The sequence below is a fragment of the Mesocricetus auratus genome, unplaced genomic scaffold (genome assembly GCF_017639785.1).
Source record: "Mesocricetus auratus isolate SY011 unplaced genomic scaffold, BCM_Maur_2.0 Super-Scaffold_6731, whole genome shotgun sequence".
NCBI classification, from domain to species: domain Eukaryota; kingdom Metazoa; phylum Chordata; class Mammalia; order Rodentia; family Cricetidae; genus Mesocricetus; species Mesocricetus auratus.
The window spans coordinates 7,815,707-7,830,086 of NW_024429185.1; the positions used below are offsets into that span (position 1 = coordinate 7,815,707).

The 14,380-nt window shown below is 36.9% G+C and overlaps 1 protein-coding gene and 1 pseudogene across 9 annotated transcripts in view; both read right to left on the minus strand.

The window, feature by feature from the left end:
* The window catches only part of Marchf1 (membrane associated ring-CH-type finger 1), a 789,032-nt gene that overhangs the window by 352,452 nt on the left and 422,200 nt on the right, over positions 1-14,380 (minus strand). The gene's annotated exons all lie outside the window — the stretch shown is intronic.
* LOC121139144 lies at positions 9,200-10,097 on the minus strand (annotated as a pseudogene).

Consider the following 14,380-nt stretch of genomic DNA (forward strand, 5'->3'; position numbering starts at 1 on the left):
TTTGTACCTTAAATTGGTTCTGATTAAAATAACAATGTGAAAAACAATTCTTCCCTTAATTACATTCTCTATCATAACATGTACCTGAGAACACCTCACAGATTCCAGAGTGTCAATGTTAACAAGGAATTAAGACTCATAAATCTCCTCTTCAGGTTTACATAAAATATTACAATTATTGTCTCCTTTATTCCAGGTACTTATGTGTGAAAAATTAGTTTCTGTCTTCTGCTTTTGAATAAAGCTATATAAAATTTTATTGCATGAAATTTCTAACAAGTAATTTGTAGATTGCTTTTTATTTTATTTAACTTTTTACACATGTTACTCCCAACTCCCTCTCCCTCCCTCACTCCCTGCCCCCCAATTCCCCTAACTCCCACTCAATTCCCCCTTCACTACCCAGATTGTTAGACTTTCATCTAAAGAAGTCAGTTCTTTTCCTTTAATTTATTAGAATATTTGTGAGTTGCAGATGACAGTCACATGGTTATGGTCAGGTTGGGGAGGAAAGAAAACTGGGCAAAAGAGATGATATTTAGAAAAGAAGCAAAGGTTCATTGTACAATGGTAGAGAATTGAAGAATGCTGAACTATAAAGACATGTGTGGTAAGAACATGAAGATAAGCAGATAATTAGAATTAGAATAATCTTCCTTACTAAGATGTTAGATATATTTTCTTAATATTGCTATAAAAATGGAATCTCTATAAACTCCTTACAACAAAAGCTGGCAGACTCTATCAAATTTAGGAATGATGTCCCAACTTGTTTGCACAATTTCAAATTTATATTTTCAACAGCCCATAGATGAACACTCAGAGTTATTTATGCTCAGAATTTATCATTTGAGTCTCTGAAAAAAAAGAAGATCGCTTGAGCAAAACAAGTCTATGAGTATGGTTATAAATATTTAGAATAAAATTTGACAGCAAGTAGTAAATCAACAACAGTTAACTCCTTTCAAGTACTTATGATCTCCACAGTCATGGGCTTTAGGCAAGATTTACAGTACTCTTCAGTAGAGCAAGCAGAAAGTGGTTGGTTACCTCTATAACTTCCATGACATTATCACATCCTTCTGCATATCTTGCCAAGCTGATCACTCTTGCAGCTTCCTGGGTCTAGCTCTGGGTAAGACCATTGATGCCTCATTTGCTCAATAGCCTGAATGGCATCTTCTGGTGTCATGTAAGCTAATCATATAAGAAGTTTCAGACTACCAGTGTCTTTAACAACAGGGTCATACTGTCTAGTTACACTGGGCAATCAGAGCAATGATAGTAGCCTACATTGTTTTGATAACCTTTGAAGCCTCCCTGAATATAATAATATTGAAGAAAATATCTAGCTAGATTTTTTTTCAAATTTTAATAAAAAGAATACTTCTAGCTAAGGCTATTCAAAAAAACAATACTAAGCTAATAATAGATAGTAATTAATCAGCCATGAAAAAATAGATTGCTTTACAAATACAATATATATATATTTGTGTCAAATCACTCTTTAATTAGCAACAAATTAACTCAGAGGGAGGTAATCTATGTTAGTAACTCATGTACCCTGGGAACAGCATTGTTCAATCATATAGGATATCCCTGCTCTAACTTCCTTTGTGTAATATTTTAAAATTTAAATTGCAAACTAGTGAGTCTACATTATGTTTCTTGTATCTTTCATATCTGCACTTTGGTGTCACCATGTCTCTACTAAACCACTAGATTACAAAAAGTAAGCTCAGTGTGTATTAAACCAGTGTCACCTCTTTGTCTCCTTCTGTATGAATCTCATTTGGACTACTGAAACAGTTTCCCAATTGGTTTTCTGTTCAGCCTGTGGAACACGAGATGTCAGGAAACGTTTGATGCAGAGACTCTCAGCTGAAACTTTGAATTATTCTAGTGAAACATAATTGAACTTAAGCCTACAGTTGTAAATTTTGTGGTTATTAGCAGAGAAGCAATGTTAGATACTAGGAAGAAGACTGGAAGAAAAAGGTTGTAAAAACCAAAGGATGGATATAAATAAGGTAATATCCAGTTTCTCTGTAGTTGACTGATGATTTCTACAATCACTTATGTAAATATGGAGCATACTTTCATTAATTCACCACTTAAGTTAAAAAAAGACTAGTTAGACTTTCCAACTTCTAATAAAAAGAAATACTGCTAAATGAGGCTAGGCAAAAAACGCTAAGCTACTAATAACTAGTAGTTAATCAGCCATGGGAAACAGATTAATTTAAGAATACTGTGTGTGTGTGTACGTGTGTGTGTGTGTAGTCACCCTTCAATTTTGAAAATTGTAGGAAGCATGGAGACAGTTAAAATTTGAGAGATAATATGGGAACCTAATGCAGTTAAAATATATACATATATACATATATCTGACTGAAATTACCATATAATAGTAGAGGTAGAGACCTAACTGGTCATCTCTTGTTCACCAAATAAACTTTCAGTATTTGGATTGGGATACAACTGAGTTGTAGCTAGTAGGGTTCCATGGTATTCCCCAAACTACCAAGAATGTTATCAAGGCTACAGGTACTCTTCACAAAAATGATGGCAAGACTCTATTGTTGAAAGTGGTATCTACAGAAATCTTTGAACATAGAGAAGTTGAGCAGGTGCCTATATAGAGCCTTAATCCCAGTGTTCTAGTATCTTTGGTACAAGAAGGTATTCTAAAGGCTACCAAAAGAAAAATGTAAACATAACCAAGCCACAAAACCTTTGACTTGTAATGCTGCCCTGCCTATAAGATATGCTAGGGCAATGGTGGCTTGTGGGAGTCACCAACCAATAAGTGATTTGACTTAAGGCCCATTTTACAAGATGGGACCCATATTCAACACTGCTTGGATAACCAAAACCCTGAGCACAGGGACATAGGGTAAAACCAAATACTGCTGTTCAAATAAAGGTAGTGATAAAATGGCTCCTAATGGCATTCTTCTATATACTTAGATCAGTGCTTTGCTCAGCCATCATCAGAAGCACACCGGAACAAATACACAGACCCAAAGCCAGACATTGTGCAGAGAAAGAGAGACCTTGGAACTCTCAGTCCTAAATGGCATGCCTCCATCAAATCCCTCCAGCAGGTTTCAGGGAACCCTATAGAAGAAGGGACACAAAGGTGAGAGCCAGAGGATGAAGGATACCAATGAAACAAGGACATCTAAATCAGCATGACCAAAGAACATGTGAACTTGCAGAGACTACGGCAGTGTACCCAGGGCTTACACAGGTCTGCACCAGGTCCTCTGTAAATATATTATCAAGTTCAGTGTTTTTATGGAAGTCCTGAGTAGGTGAATGGGTCTGTCTCTATTATTCTTTCTCATGGACTCTTGTTCTTCTGGTTTATTTTGTCTTGTTTGTTTTTTCATTTGTTTGATTTGGTTTTTGTCCAATTCTGATGTGTCTTTTTTGTTTTATCTTATTTTATTGTTACCCACTTTAATAAAGGATTATTTGAATCCACTAGAGTAGATTGAAAAACAGTCAGACACTAGGGAGAATGACTCTATAACAAGTTGCATGTTGCTCACGTACATTTATAAATATTCCCTCTGAATGACAGATCTCTGTTTGGGCAATGACAACACTGGGAGTGAGATATGAACCTGAAATATTTCTAGTGACTGTACCATGCATTTTCTAACACTGTCTTTGGTAAGGAAAATTGAGGAAGGTAAACTTACAGCATTTTTTTGTCATTTCTCAGGCTATAAAACATTTAATATATTCCTATGTCACTAAGATATTTGACTGTGTTTTCTTGAAGAAGCATTATTATTTTAGCTCCCAAGTTTAGGTCTATAACTCACTATAAATTAATTTTATATGTGATGTGAAATATCTATTAAAGATCATTGTCTCTCGGTGAGTATCTACTGGTTTAAGAGGCAATTGACAATTAAAACAATTGACAATTTAAAACAAGTTGTCCAAAGTATATATAAGAGATACAAGGGTCTTCAAGTAATGACTACTAGCCACGCTTTTCTCTACAGAGCCTATGTTGAGAACTGTGCCATGTAAATGATAATGACAGACTTATGAGGTCCGCAGGGTCTGTCATCACTTGTGATCTCAAGATCAGTTGTTTTCATTACTGCAGAACTATTCTTGATTAAATGTCTAAATAATACAGGCATCCATGATTTAATCTCAATGTGTTCACCATTAATCTTTTTCTTTGTACATGTCTGGGGTTAATTCTATATTCAACAATGTTTCTAAACCCTCATTGACCACCAGAGTCAATTATCAAAAAGTCACCTTGCCTCAATATTTTCCAAGATATTTTTTTAACCTTCTTTTTTTTATTTTCCAGTTTAAATTTAGATAAGAAACGAGGTTGCTTCACAAGTCAGTTCCAGGTCCCTCTCCCATTCCCTCCCCTCCTCCCGTGCCCTCCCCCAAACCCCCCCCCGTTATCCCCTCATTCCCCCAGGGAGGGTGAGGCCTTCCATGGGGGTGTCCATAGTCTGTCATTTCATATAGGGCAGGGCCTAGACCCTTCCCCAAGAGTTCAGGGTAAGAGTGCACCTCACATTGTTCTATGGGAGTCCAAAGACCGTGTGTATACTTGGGATGGGTACTGATCTGTTGCCCAAGGCTCAATAGATTCCCTAGGCCTCCTCACTAACACCCAAATTCAGGGGGTATTGATCAGTCCCATGCTGGATTCCCAGGCTGATGCCTGGGTTTCAAGAGTTAACCTTTGTCTAGTCAGCTGTTTCTGGGGTTAAACCAGCCCAGTCTTAATCCCTTTGATCACCAGTCCTCCCTCTCTGTTACTGGCTTTCTTGAGTTCAGCTCAGTACTTAACCAAGGGAGTCTGCCTCTTCTTCGATCAGCCACTAAATGAAGTTTCTGTTTCCCAGACTCTCTGGCCATAGGATTGTAGGCTGGCACTCCCCAGATCTATGTCTAAAATCCATATATGAGAGAGTACATGCCATGTTTCTCTTTTTGTGACTGGGTTACCTCACTCAGGATGGTTTCTTCTAGTGTCATCCATTTGCCTGCGAATCTCATGATTCCATTATTTTTTTCTGCTGAATAGTACTCCATTGTGTAGATGTACCACATTTTCTCTATCCACTCTTCGGGTGAGGGACATCTAGGTTGCTTCCAAGTTCTGGCTATTACAAATAAAGCTGCTATGAACATAGTGGAACAGACATCTTTGTTGTATGAATGGGCATCTTTTGGATATATGCCTAAGAGTGGAGTTGCTGGGTCTTGTGGTAGGTTTATTCCCATTTTTCTGAGGAATCTCCATACTGATTTCCAAAGTGGCTGAACTAGTTGGCACTCCCACCAGCAATGGAGTTTCCCAGATATTTTTATTCCATGATCTTGCATTTGTGTATTGAACATTGCTAATTTATTTTTCTAATGAACATATAAGTTTGAGAATTACTAACTGTACTTTATCTTATTGCCTTAGAAATCATGTGTATACTCTCAAATGTTATTTTCCACTTGTCATCCTTCTTCTTAACTATATACTAACATACTCAAATCCATAGTTGATATTTCAACCAAATACAGACAAGCTAAACTGGGAATTCCTCCAATCATCTTGCTACCAACTTCAACCTTGCTTATATTTTGACCTCCTAAAATATATTCTTCATATAAGTCATTCTGCCCTTTTACAAAGGTAAAGTAGATGTCTCTCCAACGATTCAGTCATATCTTTGTTGAAGTCAAATTTCCTCCCATGACCTTTGCATGTGCATGCACATGCACACACACACACACACACACACACACACAAACACACATACATATATATGTATATACACTGGTTGAAGTGTATGTTTTGTTTGCAAGTATTAAAGTGGAAGAGAGAGTAGAAGATGATGTGTAGAATCATGAGGAAGGATCTATAAGCTATCTGAATTTTTCTTGTTTTCTCACTGTTCTTTTTAGGTGCTTTGCTCCCTTTCTTCTAGCTCCCATTTGATAAGCATTTGCAGGAATACCACACATTTTTGGCAGTCACTTTCTAAATACTGACTTGCTTCTACACCATCAGGTTTTTATTCTATCTAGGGACAGTAAGCAGCTGTGTTAGCAAGCAGCAGCAAGGCAGGAGACTAGTGTAGGGGGAAATGTAAACCACCATTATTCTAATTGGCAAGTATATTGAATGTGCACCCTGACACATTCAATAGGAAAACATTGATTAGGTGTTGTCTGGCTAGGTGGTCAGTTGGAGGCCAGGGAGGAGGAGAGGGAGAGGGAACTGGTATTGACATGTAAAACAAGCTTGCTTCTAATTTAAATAAAAAAAGTAAAAAGAGAGTCTATACTCACTGATGAAGTCAACTTGGGGAGGTTTGTGTTTTGAATGAGAATAAGTCCCATAGGCTCATATGTTTGAATACTTGGTTTCCACTTGATGTAACACTGCGGGACAAATTAGAAGGAATGCACTTGTTGTAGAAAGTGTGTCACTGTGAGTGAATTTTGAGGTTTCAAAAACTTGTGACATTCCAAGTATGCTCTTTCTCTGCCTCTTGCTTGTGGATTAAGATGTGAGTCTCGGCGGCTCTTCTTGCCACCATGCTTTCGTTCTGCCATCATGGCCTCTAACATTCTTAAAATGTAAGCTCAATTAAATGCTTTGTTTTATAAAAAAAGAGAGTCTCTAATTATTTCAAAGAAAAACTTTAGAGGGTAATCTTGTATTTCAGATAATTAAGGAAAAGCTATAACAACAGGAAAATTTTTTAAGATTTCATGTCACTTGTGAATACAGGAGCAGATTTCCAGAAAAGTCCCATTACAGAGAGTGTACAGGATCCTAAACCATAAACAAGGCAACCAAGAGGTGAATCTTGGCATAGTTGTTCTCAGAATATTAGCGTCACTGTGAACTAGTAAAGTCACTGTATATACCAACTAACTATATGGTTTATATAAATATAAATGCAACTTTCACATACCAGGATCCTTCCTAACTATAATGGGTAAAATTAAATCAGTTTTATTAAATAGACTAAAAAGGAAACCTTTCCCTTCTTAAGGATGCTCACAATGTATTCAACATGAAAAGAATAGGAAAGGACACCATTTACAGATAATACCTCCTACATTCAAATGACAGTATGCACATGAGTGTGCATGTATTTCACACAGACAAATGCAAATATTTGGTAAGAGTAATGTACAACTTTTAGTAATTATTTGACTAACAGGGGCCTCAGTATCACTGACAGGAATGTCAGTCTACTCCATAAAACATTGTATTTGAGTTTATGCAATGTGCATGTCTCACTTAGCAGTTTGAAATCATCCGTTAGTGGATTTGGAGGTGTGTGGGTGTATGTCTGATTAGTTTTAAAAATAAAAATAAAAATGTTCTAGTATAGTATATAGGATAAGGGGCATTTAAGGTAGTATCTCCACTATTACTTAGTTTGCCGATTGGTGTCATCCTTGTAGATCTCTGGAAATCTCACTAGTGCCAGATTTCCCCTCAAACCCAGAATGACTCCCTCTATATGGTATCTCTCATCCTGCTCTCTATTCTTCCCCCAACTCAACCTTCCTGCTCCCCCATGTCCTCCTCTCCCTTCTCTTCTCCCCCTCTCTTTTTCCTGACTCCCTCTCCCCTCCTCCCTATGCTCCAAATCTGCTCAGGAGATCTTGCCTCCTTCCACCTTCTCTAGGGTACCATGCATATCTCTCTTAGGGTCATTCCTGTTTCCCAGACTCTCTGGCAGTGGGATTATAGGCTGGCACTCCCCTGATTCATGTCTAGAATCCATATATGAGAAAGTACATACCATGTTTGTCTTTTTGTGACTGGGTTACCTCACTCAGGATGGTTGCTTCTAGTGCCATCCATTTGCCTGCAAATTTCAATATTCCATTGCTTTTTTTTTCTGCTAAGTAGTACTCCATTGTGCACATATGCTACATTTTCTCTATCCACTCTTCAGTTGAGGGGCATCTGGGTTACTTACAGGTTCTGGCTATTACAAATAGTGTGGCTATACACATAGTGGATGGCCTTACCCTCCCTGGGGAATGGAGTGGGAATTGGTGGGGGGCTGGGGGTCCTGGTGGGGGATAAGAGGGTGTGGATGGGAGGGAGAGGGAGCTGGGACTGACATGGGAAGCAAGCTTGTTTCTAATTTAAATATATAACAAAAAGTGTTAAAAAATAAATAAATAAAAATGTTGAGAGAAAAAGACAATGTCTACCACATGCTACCTAATTGCAAATTTTGCACTTTTCAGATTTAATTCATAGTACTTGATGCAAAGACTAGGGAGCAGAACAGTTTTTTGCTAATCTATTTAAGTACATGGTCCTTAAAATTTCAGCAAATTTTTAACTAGCTTTTTGAAGCCCATTCCATATGGTGGGATACCTTGCTTAGCCTTGATACAGTGGGGAAAAGGGATTTGGTCCTGCATCAAGTTGGTATGCCAGACTTTGATGACTCCCCAAGGAAGGTCTTAACTCCTCTGAGGAGTGGATAGGGGATGGAAAAGGGAGAGGGGAAAGCAGGGGTGGATGGGAGAACTGGGGTGGTTATGTAAAATGAAAAAATAATCTTTTAAATAAAAATAAGGCAACAAAAATTTCAGCAAACTTTCATTTAATGCACAGACTTTTCAAGTGAAATTTAAAATTTAAGAAATTTACTAATTCTTAATTTTTAACAGCTTATATAGTTTATTCCATACTAAAAATTACAGATTTTGTGACAACATATAAATTTCTATTACAATAAGTTACTCTGAATTAAGAATAACAAAATTTTACTTAGTCACAACTTGAAGCTGTGTGCTTTGTTTATAGGTGATCAATTTTGATACATAATTTACATTTACAGAGATGACTCAGTCAAGTATACAGTTAGGTCTAAGTTCTGTGTGTTAAATTTTGTTCTTTGGCACATGCCTGTAATCTCAGCTCTCAGGGTTCTGAGGCAGGATTACTAGTTTGAAGCCAACCTGGGCTACATAGAAACATAGAATCTGTTTCAAACGCGCATGAGCACATATGCAGGCAGACTCACACATACACACACACACACACACACACACACACACACACACACACACACGAGTCTAGAGAGTACAATTAATCACCCTGTATTCCTTTATAGACAGAATACAGGCAATGTAACTCCACCAAGGTCAGAGTGGTGCCGATGATACAGGCTTGCCTCCACAGGCACCCGGCTCTAACCTGTAAAGATCTACTATGGAAAGTAACAGTGAGGTGGTAATTAACAACATATCAACTCTTATTAAAAACGAACAACTTTGGGTACTTTAGTTTTCGGTTTAGGCGCTTTGGGCAGATCCAGAACTTCTTTGTAGTCTCCACCCATTCCCTGTGTCCAGCGACCAACTATGACCATCCGATCTGAATTCTGATTTTCAGGACAATCTTTCTTAAAATGTCCCACAGAGCCACAGAGTGCACAGCTGCCACCGTCAGCATAGACTCCTTTGGGATTTTCAGGGAAGGACCTAGACAGATGCCCCATTTCTCCACAGACAAAACATTTTGCAAAAGGAAATTCATCTAGAGCAGGGTCTATGCTAGCTCTGCACTTCGTAATCTCGTGCGGTAACAAATGCCAGTGCCCATGTCCTGATTTTCCAGTGCAGCTGGGCAATCGACGACTCCATGCCCAGGTCTTCTACAATGGAAACATACCATTGCATTTTTCTTTGCTGCTTGTCTTTTTAACCGTCTTTCTTCTCGTTGGTTGTCTTTCTTCAAGGCCACTGCAATTTCTTCCCGTACTTCCCGGCTGTCTGTTGCTATCAACTCTCCATTGTGAAGCCTCGGCGAGTTCTGTTTTAGTATTCCATGAACCCATGCACATCTTCATTTAAGTACTCTTTTTTTCTTTTTGTTCTTCTTATGTTTTGCTTGAGGGGTATCATTTTTAAGGGTCAGCCTACTGAACTGACATTGCCAATGCCTTGGAAGGCTTTGGTCTGTGCTCTCTGGGGCTCCCTTCCTTCATGTCCTCCCATGATATCGCAGACAAGGGTTTCTTATTATTCGAGGTGGTCACTCTAGCTCATCTGGTCATGGTTTCAGCAGAGACACTTTAAAGATTGATGGGAATCCTCCAGAGTAGTTGAGAGAGCAAGCCAGAGAAGCCCGGCCCTGCACGAGGGCACGGCCTCGCCAGCTGGAAGTCCTAATTCTTAAATTTAATATATAGTAGAAAATAAGATGCAGCAAATGAAACCCGAAGATGGTTTGTACATTGCCAATTAGATAGATAATCAAAAACACTTTTAATTTTATAAAGTGATTGAATATAATTTAAAGGACTATTTAGAAAATAATTTTTAAAATATTGCCTCTAACTTGTTTTGTTTCTTCATTATAATGAACAACCTTGAACAATTAGAAAAGTAATTTGAAGAAATAACAAAATGACTACAAATCTAAAATGGCTAAATATAATGCTTCATATTTAGTGAATATTATTATGATATGCTTGAGTGTTCTATAATTTTATTATAATACATTTTAGTCTTTTAAATTATTACTTTTACTAGTGTTTTAATTATGTGATAACTATTAACTATAAAACTATTAGTTTGTGAAATACATAAAAAAGAAACATTTTCTTAACAAATATAGCATGTGAATGAAGTTTTTGTATCATTCAGCTTAAATATTTATCCGCTATTAAGAAATCCAAATGACAACAATAATTAATATATTTGCAAAGCTGTATCAAATTGCACCTATAAAAACACAGCTTAATACTTTCTATAGACTGTGAAATTCTCTTAAATTGTCTTTGACATAAATAGTAGCTATATATTGAAAATGCATTGTTTTGATTTAAACTTTAACATTTGACATCAGCCCTATGAGTTTTCATTGGAACTCTGCTGCATATATGCTCTTCTTGCTCTTGCCAGTGAGCATTCATCATTCTTGACTGACAGAATCACCTGAGGAAGAGAGATGTCTGTGAGACTGTATGAGTTAGAAACAGTGATAACGAAAGGTGGGAAGAGTCTGTCACACTACCATCCTGACAGGTGCAGAGTAGAACATCATCATCACCACAGCTCTGCGCTCAGAGACTCATCACTTACAAATGCACATTCCAACACGTTTCTAGCTTGCATTGGGAAATACAGGGTAAAAACATTCACAAATTGTATATTTGGCACACATTCTATGCTTGTCCTTCTGCTAAGCAGCAGGGAAGAGCCAAATGTGTCTCATTCTTTAAATTACCTCATGTACAAAACAATTGAATGCATATTAATTGAAAGAAGAAGAAAAATAATAAACGAAATGGAACCAACATTTGGGATGGATTTAGAGAAAAGATAAAGGATGTATGAAATACAAGGTGCATTGTCTAAGAACCTGTGTACAGCTTTAATAGCAGAACACATCTGTGACCGTGGGTGTGGCCTCAGTGACAACAGTCAAAGATATGGGAATGGGACTGTTGATTTTAACAGACAGCAACACAGATGTGATCTCTTGTACATGGGTGGGCAGTAGTTTAATGTTTCATGACTGCCATTCTCCAGGGAATATCATGAAAACAAAATATCTTGGTTACTAGGCCTCTTCAAAGGAAATTTCTCAAAATAAATAAAATAATAAAGTTCTTTGTCACTTTGTGAAGAAAGCAACAAAAGTATTGGATTGGGGCCAATGTCAGCTGCACAACACCTGGATAGTGATTTCTGTTCATTTCTTCCAGAGAAAGAGCTTTGTCTCTTGTTTTAATTTCTAGAAATAAAGTACTTCACAGAGCAAAGATGAAAAAGGAACTGAGATACTAATATCATATTCTCCTATTTTTCATGAACAATAACATTCAGAACTCTACTTATAAACACAAATTTTATTTAACTAAATACAGTATTGGTCCTCACTAAACACCAAAGAACTCCACAGGACAGTACAGAATAAAGAAATGCAGGCAAACATCACAAACTCATTACAGAATCATCATAGCATTTCCCTTTGTCTCTTAGATTACTGCTATATTCCAGGAGGAAACTGACATTTAAGTAAGGAGTCTTAAGATTTTCTATGAAAAAAAAATGTTCTACATGGTTATAGAACACTGAGTGCTAATACTTTAGATTTTAGCAGAATATTATGGTTGGAATATGTTCTTCCTGAGACTGACAAATCAAGTTATCAGTTTAAAACAAGGTACCCATTTGCATTTCAAATTACCACAGAATATCTGTAATATTGATATGTCTCAAAACTCTCATTGTATTTATATTCAAATTCATTACTACTTATCTTATACTTATGTTTAGTAAGATGTCCTATATGGATGTTTTGCTAAACCTAACAAACAGCCCTATTGCATTTTACTCACGGTGAATAGCCAGTCTGTATTTTGATATATTAATATTTTGTTTTACCTAGTTTGAAGCCAATCTAGGATGACTTTAATGTGTCTATCACGAAATAGAACATTGATGTTCCCAGATATCCATTTGGTAGCTAGGCATACAGATGGGTCTTCAAGTCACTATGATTCATGCTGGAGACATGAGTGTGCTCTGGGAGTCCTGCCTCACTTAGCCATTTACTCTGAGCATCTACCAATACCCCATTGCAGAGATGGTCCTTCTAAATGGAGTCAACTCCTAAATTACAGATTCTTGCTGTGCCTCTTAAACTACATCCTCAGCTAAGAAGGCTGAGGGTTAGCCAGACAGCTGACAATTCACAAAGACAAAAGTCATCTAAAGTTTCTTTGGGAAGTAGTCTGCCAAAGTCCTCTTCTTAGACATTGTGACATCTCTGTTGAGCCGTCATTGTTTTTCATGCAGCAAGAAGTACTTGCTTTTTTGTGTTTGTGTAAGATTTATTTTCTGTTCTAGATTCTAGGTTATCTATGGATGCTGAGAATGTAACACTATCCAGCAATGTCTTTGGGAGCTGGAAGCATATGTCTAGGTAAATCTAGTAACAATTATTAAGTTATGGCAAAGGTGTCGTTTGAGCCATGTGTAGACACATAAACTGATACTCAGCTAAAGCTGGTTAAAAGAAGAAGCAGAGAATTAGAAATGAAAAGAAGTCAAAGGGGAAAAAACAGAATAAAGAGTTCTTGGGAGCATAATAGTTAATTACATGTATTACATGTAAGTAATTGATACAGGCCACATACCAAGCTATATCCCCAACCCCTGACTTCTCTACACTAAGGATGAGGACTCTGAAAAAAGGAAAAGTTAATTATTGTGTTTCATGATCACACAGTGTCATCCCTGGAGGCAGAATTTGAATCTAAGTGGGAGGGGTCACAGAGATGGCAACTGCATTAATATGTTAACCTGATATCTGATATGCTGGTTTAAAGCATTTCTAGTAAGTTATAAATGCTTTTTAAAGCAGGGATTGGATTTTCTTCTATCTTTGCAATAGTACATCACCATGGAGTGCAGCCAAACATTTCCATAAATATGATATATGTTGAGAAGAGAATTGAAGGTAATTTTCCTCTTTTTTATATTTTATAATTTAAATTAGAAACAAGCCAACTTCATATGTCAATCCCAACTCCCTGTCTCTCTATTATGGCATCTCTCATCCTGCTTGCCTCTATTCTTCCCCCGACTAAAGGTAATTTTTTTAAAGGAGGGGAAAAGAATCCCACTTGGTGTTGTCAGTTGTGAGTCTCCAGATTGCCCCAGTGTCTCCTGAGTAACTGGTGTGGTGCTTGGCTCTAGCTAAAGTGAGATTCACATTCTCATCCTGTTTCACTTTCCTCAAACCACTTACAGACCAGAAGCTCTGAAGCCCTCACCACTGTCACTCACTCATCCTCTTCTGTGTGTATCCATCTAACAAATATTCCTAAGATGAGATTTTTGGGCAAATAATTATCAACAAATCAAAAAATACTTCCCAACAACAAGCACTTCTGTGAGATTTTAAATGTAGAATCATGTCACAAGCTATAGAATGTATTTCCTGGGCTTATATCACACAATATTAATATTCCAGGTATTATGAAGTCTTTAAATTAATTTCTTCCCATCTAATTATTTTTATCTGGTTTTCATTTTTATATTTTTTAAAAATGAAATAAAATATTACAAACAAGTATAGATTTTAAACAGCCATCAGATCAAGTCAGATAGATAAAAAGGCCCCTCCAAATGAATGCATACTTTGGTGAATCAATTTGAATTGATACACAAAAAAACTACTTGTATTTATAGAGTATCCTGTGTTAGAATACATACACATATTTTATAATATTTAGATCATGGTAAACATATTGTTTGAAAATGTTTAAAATCTTTCCTTCCAGCTTTGTGAAATAGACCATATATTGTCAATATTTGAGTTCTT